The sequence below is a fragment of the Poromitra crassiceps genome, assembly GCF_964638095.1.
Source record: "Poromitra crassiceps genome assembly, chromosome: 1".
Classification (NCBI taxonomy): domain Eukaryota; kingdom Metazoa; phylum Chordata; class Actinopteri; order Beryciformes; family Melamphaidae; genus Poromitra; species Poromitra crassiceps.
In genome coordinates, this window is record NC_139623.1 from 107,783,044 (window position 1) to 107,790,362 (window position 7,319).

Sequence of the window (7,319 nt, forward strand, 5' to 3'; positions counted from 1 at the left end):
TTGATTAAATGTTCACATTTAGACCATATTTCGCCAGGATCTTAAATTAAAAATTCAGCACCTCACACAGGATTTGAACTGCCAATCTCCTATGGTGCTCTATCAACTGAGCTATCCATTTACTCAAAAGATGTAGGGCGCCTGGCACAGTCTATCTCTATCTTGTACACAACTTGTACACGATTGTACGTTACCACAGGCTAAATGATCATGGGACAGGTATTTTATATCATGTGTACCAGACTATGTAACAGACTAAAATTATGTTGACTGTATGTGTGCGTCTATGTAGTCTGTAGGCTGTACGGCTTCAGAGGTTAACTTCATTTAACACCAGCAACTCAGGGGGTACACAGAGCCTTGTATAGTCTGTACAATAACATAGTGTGCCCAGAGCACCTCGCTCTACACTTATTAGACCAGTGCAGACTAGCTTTGGTCTAGTGAGTCACAGCTAGCGACTAAGTAGCCTACTTGCGCATGCGCGTTACTGCAGGAACTCAATTCATTATTTTATAGTATTGCGCTAAAGTATTAACCATAGTTGTGTCCTGGAAGCTTTTTGCTGGTAGCACATAGCCTATATAGTCCCATATTTATGATATTTCATGACATTCGCGACTAAAATGCGATTTCAACTCTCAGTTACACAATACATTTGACAAATGCCAATTCACACACTATCAATATTGTCTCTATTTCAAGCAACAACAAACGTTTTACCAATATGATTAACCAGATTGTGTTTTTTGACACAATGTTGTAACCACATTTTAGCCGGTTGAAAAGAGGGTGACGTTCAAACCCAATATCACCCAGATTTCAACTAAAAATCAACGTTGAAAAAACATTTTGTGCTTGCTCGGAGGATGCCGAAATGAAGCTGCCATAGCGCTGCGTAGCTTCAGCGTGGGATTGCCATATGGTGTGAACAAGGGCTGAGAGAGGGCAGAGGGTGAGCTGCACAGTGAGAAGCCTTGGAGGTGGACTGAGGTAAGGAAGGAATAAAGCTCGAACACTGATGTAGGTCTGATACCTGAAGACGATTATCGAAAGGTTCGAAAACGTTCCATGTCTTTTTCTTCAACTAAATGTTTTAAGCACTTTGCAGGAGTTTCTTTGCACATTTCGTAGGCTTCCTCTTCCTCAGCATCTGTCACCATCAACACCCAGGTGTGCAAAGCAGGACCTACTTTCTCCAAAGTGGAAGGCAAAGTTGCTAGACATTGATATGCTCTAATTACAGCAAACACTAATGCATATCCATGGGGGAAAAGTAGGCCAGGTGCTATGATTGGGTTTCAATGGTGCTGATGCAGCAATTTTCTGATGTCAACTTACAGCATGATTTTCCGACCTAGTAAATATATTGCTTAAGAAATTAAGTGTGGGTAAAGAGAGAGGGTATAGGGACCCATATTTATTCAGCTTCAAATCTGATCCAGGACCAGTGACCACATTCGGCTGTCGCTGGCAGCTCATTTATCTTCCTCAGTTACATCAGTCCTGGACGCCAGGTGCTGGCAGCACGCATCAGCTTCTTTTTCATTGGCTTTGTGGAAAAAGAGGTGTGTTGACATATATCAATATTATGAAACTTTTCACTTTTTGTGCAATAAAATTGTTTTGTGACAGAGCACAGGCTGTACAGTGGCAGTGATCTTCAGTTGGTACCCCAGCTGAAGGCCTTTCGGCTGCCATACCAAAGAACTGTAACTTTTGTTACACCATAAGGGACATTCCTTTTAGTTAGAGAAACTAATGATATCTATACTGTTTATTAAGAGGTTGAATTGGTCTAAGTTATGATAACTTAAATTAAGTTTAAGTATATGAAGTTAAGTTTCTGTTTTATCTTTGTTTGATCTGCCAAGGATCTGGATGGGCCCTGTCATGGCCCAGATACCAATTGCAGATTGCTGCATCTGTATTAGAAATAATTGCAGTATGCTAAGCATGGACACAATACAGTCAAAACCATCGTTTCAGGTCTGACTTCATTCCAGATAAGGACGTGTATCCTCATCTTTCTGAATGATTAGCCTCCATATACTGTATGTGTCTAAGTGGGATGATATGATGTTACCGACAGGTAAAGCAGGTGACAGCCTCGTCATTATGTTATGTTAGCGACAGGTAAAGCAGGTGACAGCCTCGTCATTATGTTATGTTAGCGACAGGTAAAGCAGGTGACAGCCTCGTCATTATGTTATGTTAGCGACAGGTAAAGCAGGTGACAGCCTCGTCATTATGTTATGTTACCGACAGGTAAAGCAGGTGACGGCCTCGTCATTATGTTATGTTACTGACAGGTAAAGCAGGTGACAGCCTCGTCATTATGTTATGTTACCGACAGGTAAAGCAGGTGACGGCCTCGTCATTATGTTATGTTACGACAGGTAAAGCAGGTGACAGCCTCGTCATTATGTTATGTTACCGACAGGTAAAGCAGGTGACAGCCTCGTCATTATGTTATGTTAGCGACAGGTAAAGCAGGTGACGGCCTCGTCATTATGTTATGTTACCGACAGGTAAAGCAGGTGACAGCCTCGTCATTATGTTATGTTACCGACAGGTAAAGCAGGTGACAGCCTCGTCATTATGTTATGTTACCGACAGGTAAAGCAGGTGACAGCCTCGTCATTATGTTATGTTACCGACAGGTAAAGCAGGTGACAGCCTCGTCATTATGTTATGTTAGCGACAGGTAAAGCAGGTGACAGCCTCGTCATTATGTTATGTTAGCGACAGGTAAAGCAGGTGACGGCCTCGTCATTATGTTATGTTACCGACAGGTAAAGCAGTTGACAGCCTCGTCATTATGTTATGTTAGCGACAGGTAAAGCAGGTGACAGCCTCGTCATTATGTTATGTTACCGACAGGTAAAGCAGGTGACAGCCTTGTCATTATGTTATGTTACCGACAGGTAAAGCAGGTGACAGCCTCGTCATTATGTTATGTTAGCGACAGGTAAAGCAGGTGACGGCCTCGTCATTATGTTATGTTACCGACAGGTAAAGCAGGTGACAGCCTCGTCATTATGTTATGTTAGCGACAGGTAAAGCAGGTGACAGCCTCGTCATTATGTTATGTTAGCGACAGGTAAAGCAGGTGACAGCCTCGTCATTATGTTATGTTACCGACAGGTAAAGCAGGTGACGGACTCGTCATTATGTTATGTTAGCGACAGGTAAAGCAGGTGACGGCCTCGTCATTATGTTATGTTAGCGACAGGTAAAGCAGGTGACAGCCTCGTCATTATGTTATGTTAGCGACAGGTAAAGCAGGTGACAGCCTCGTCATTATGTTATGTTAGCGACAGGTAAAGCAGGTGACGGCCTCGTCATTATGTTATGTTAGCGACAGGTAAAGCAGGTGACAGCCTCGTCATTATGTTATGTTACCGACAGGTAAAGCAGGTGACGGCCTCGTCATTATGTTATGTTAGCGACAGGTAAAGCAGGTGACAGCCTCGTCATTATGTTATGTTACCGACAGGTAAAGCAGGTGACGGCCTCGTCATTATGTTATGTTAGTGACAGGTAAAGCAGGTGACAGCCTCGTCATTATGTTATGTTAGCGACAGGTAAAGCAGGTGACAGCCTCGTCATTATGTTATGTTAGCGACAGGTAAAGCAGGTGACGGCCTCGTCATTATGTTATGTTACCGACAGGTAAAGCAGGTGACGGCCTCGTCATTATGTTATGTTACCGACAGGTAAAGCAGGTGACGGCCTCGTCATTATGTTATGTTACCGACAGGTAAAGCAGGTGACGGCCTCGTCATTATGTTATGTTACCGACAGGTAAAGCAGGTGACGGCCTCGTCATTATGTTATGTTACCGACAGGTAAAGCAGGTGACGGCCTCGTCATTATGTTATGTTACCGACAGGTAAAGCAGGTGACAGCCTCATCATTATGTTATGTTACCGACAGGTAAAGCAGGTGACGGCCTCGTCATTATGTTATGTTACCGACAGGTAAAGCAGGTGACAGCCTCGTCATTATGTTATGTTAGCGACAGGTAAAGCAGGTGACAGCCTCGTCATTATGTTATGTTACCGACAGGTAAAGCAGGTGACAGCCTCGTCATTATGTTATGTTAGCGACAGGTAAAGCAGGTGACAGCCTCGTCATTATGTTATGTTACCGACAGGTAAAGCAGGTGACGGCCTCGTCATTATGTTATGTTAGCGACAGATAAAGCAGGTGACAGCCTCGTCATTATGTTATGTTAGCGACAGGTAAAGCAGGTGACGGCCTCGTCATTATGTTATGTTAGCGACAGGTAAAGCAGGTGACAGCCTCGTCATTATGTTATGTTACCGACAGGTAAAGCAGGTGACGGCCTCGTCATTATGTTATGTTAGTGACAGGTAAAGCAGGTGACAGCCTCGTCATTATGTTATGTTAGCGACAGGTAAAGCAGGTGACAGCCTCGTCATTATGTTATGTTACCGACAGGTAAAGCAGGTGACGGCCTCGTCATTATGTTATGTTAGTGACAGGTAAAGCAGGTGACAGCCTCGTCATTATGTTATGTTAGCGACAGGTAAAGCAGGTGACAGCCTCGTCATTATGTTATGTTACCGACAGGTAAAGCAGGTGACGGCCTCGTCATTATGTTATGTTAGTGACAGGTAAAGCAGGTGACAGCCTCGTCATTATGTTATGTTAGCGACAGGTAAAGCAGGTGACAGCCTCGTCATTATGTTATGTTACCGACAGGTAAAGCAGGTGACAGCCTCGTCATTATGTTATGTTAGTGACAGGTAAAGCAGGTGACAGCCTCGTCATTATGTTATGTTAGCGACAGGTAAAGCAGGTGACAGCCTCGTCATTATGTTATGTTAGCGACAGGTAAAGCAGGTGACAGCCTCGTCATTATGTTATGTTAGCGACAGGTAAAGCAGGTGACAGCCTCGTCATTATGTTATGTTACCGACAGGTAAAGCAGGTGACAGTCTCGTCATTATGTTATGTTAGCGACAGGTAAAGCAGGTGACGGCCTCGTCATTATGTTATGTTACCGACAGGTAAAGCAGGTGACGGCCTCGTCATTCTACAAAGCAGCACATCTCCATCTCTTTCTGTCCTCAAAAGCCTCCACCCAGCCCACAGAGACAGCTCTGCCTGCCTGCCTGCCTGCCTGTCTGCCTGCCTGCCTGCCTGCCTGCCTGCCTGTCAGCCTGCCTGCCTGTCTGCCTGCGTGAGCTGCCATGGGTGAAGATAAACAGCAGCGTGGGAAGGCAACATGCTGCTGGCTTTATTATAGAACTGGCCTTCTGACATTCCACAGCTCTCCTTTATCATTTATGTCAACAAGGCCTTGGCTGACCTCCTCTCCTTCAAAAAGCATAATCTGTCCTCATTTGTGCTGTGAATAATTGTCTCTAGCATAATATTAATTTGGTGGCTTTCTCACCTTGGAATAAAACTCCTACAGTATGTGTGCGATACCTTTACATTAAAATATCACATGTTGGATCCGTATATTTTTTATTTCAAAACTACATATCGGGCAGAATGTTTGCCTAAAATGTATCATTCAATATCCCTTAAATAAAAGGCATGCAGTCTGTAAAAGTGTTTTGTCAACCAAGGAATTAACTGACCTAATATTTACCTATATATATATTATATATATATTTACCTATAATATTTACCTATATAATTATATATAATATTTACTAACCTTTAAAAAGTGTTATTTGTCCTAATTATGTGCTGCGAGTCATTTTGTGAGAGTAGTTGTCACTTTTGTTTCAAAGGTAGATTACTTGCAGATCATGTCACTCCAGATTAGTGAGTCAAGGCCCTAGGACCCATGATAATCCACTGAATCAATTTGTAGATTAGGTTGTTTTTCTTCATGGAAAAATTTACTTTCTCACTTTGACAGCAATTTGGTTTTTGAATAGACTTGATGTTTGAGGATATTGAGACAAGACGAAACAAACCTTTCCTTCTCCTTATCTCGTATTTACTTGCCCCAGCATTTCTCATCATTTCATCACACCTGAATATTGGAGGAAAACAGGGATCTGTATGTCTATTGAGAAACTTCATAGTGGTGAAATGTAGGTTTGTTTTGCTGCTGAACTCTCGCGAGGGAATCCAGCTTGCTTGCAACGTTATATATTGTGTGGACTATGCAGTATAACACTGACGATTTAGAAGTCGAAGCTCAGTCTCCTGTTAGACTCACTGCAGGTTGTTCTGGAAGAGTGTGAGCTGAATGTAAATACAAACCAAATAAATGCAGGACTTTTCCTGCATAGAGGGATTGGCGGTGCCCCAAAATAGGTTTTAAACACCAAGCCCTGCCCCCCTCCCCCACCCCCCAAGGCCAAAAGAATCCACCTGACAATGGCCGATATATTTGAGTTCAGGACAACCCTAGTCTCGCTGGCCAGCCTCCTCTCCCTTCCGTCTGAGGAGTCTGGCGCCGCAGGTCTCCATAGTGGGATAGACCCTTCTCACGGGGGCCATTTTGTGTCGAGAAGCCAGGGTAAACACAGGTGCAAGCAAAACACTAATGAGGGTTTCCAAATTCCAATCATGGAAGTTGGAAACCCTCATTAGTGTTTTGCTTGCACCTGTGTTTACCCTGGCTTCTCGACACAAAATGGCCCCCGTGAGAAGGGTCTATTGCGATGGGCGGCGCATAGCGGCAGTGCCCTTGGAAAATAGTTTCAAACAATCCAACTTGCCGTTTTCAGCGTGTAGCAACGAGCTAGCGTGTAGGTTTCTGCCGTTAGCTTGCTAGCTAGTTAGCGTTGTTGTTTTCCCTGAGGCGGCAGGGGACTATTTACAGCAACACACAGGGAAGAGGGAGCGGAAGCCACTCTGATTGACATGGTCGGAGCCAATGACAGAGCTTCTTAAGCGGGGAGCGGAAATCCGGCAGCGTCTGAAACCGACACCTCCAATGGGAGAGCAGAGTAGAGCAGGGGAGGGTTTATCCCAGTTATGGAGACCTGCGGCACCAGACTCCTCGGACAGAAGGGAGAGGAGGCTGGCCAGCGAGGCTAGGACAACCCTGACTCAAAACCAACCATCTTTACTGTATCATTTTAGAGAATTTCAAAGTTAAAGTCCCACATTTACCTTCAAATGGCTTCCTTTCTAAAATTTGGGGTGTTGTAAAAACACATTGCTCCATAAGTTCTGACAATGACTGATATATTTGAGATCAGGACAACTGTGACTATACACACCAACTCAAAATCAAGCATTTCTTTACTGTATCAATTTTCGAGAAAGTATGGTGAAATTACTGTGTGAAACTTGGGGTGCTGTGTAAACACATTGCT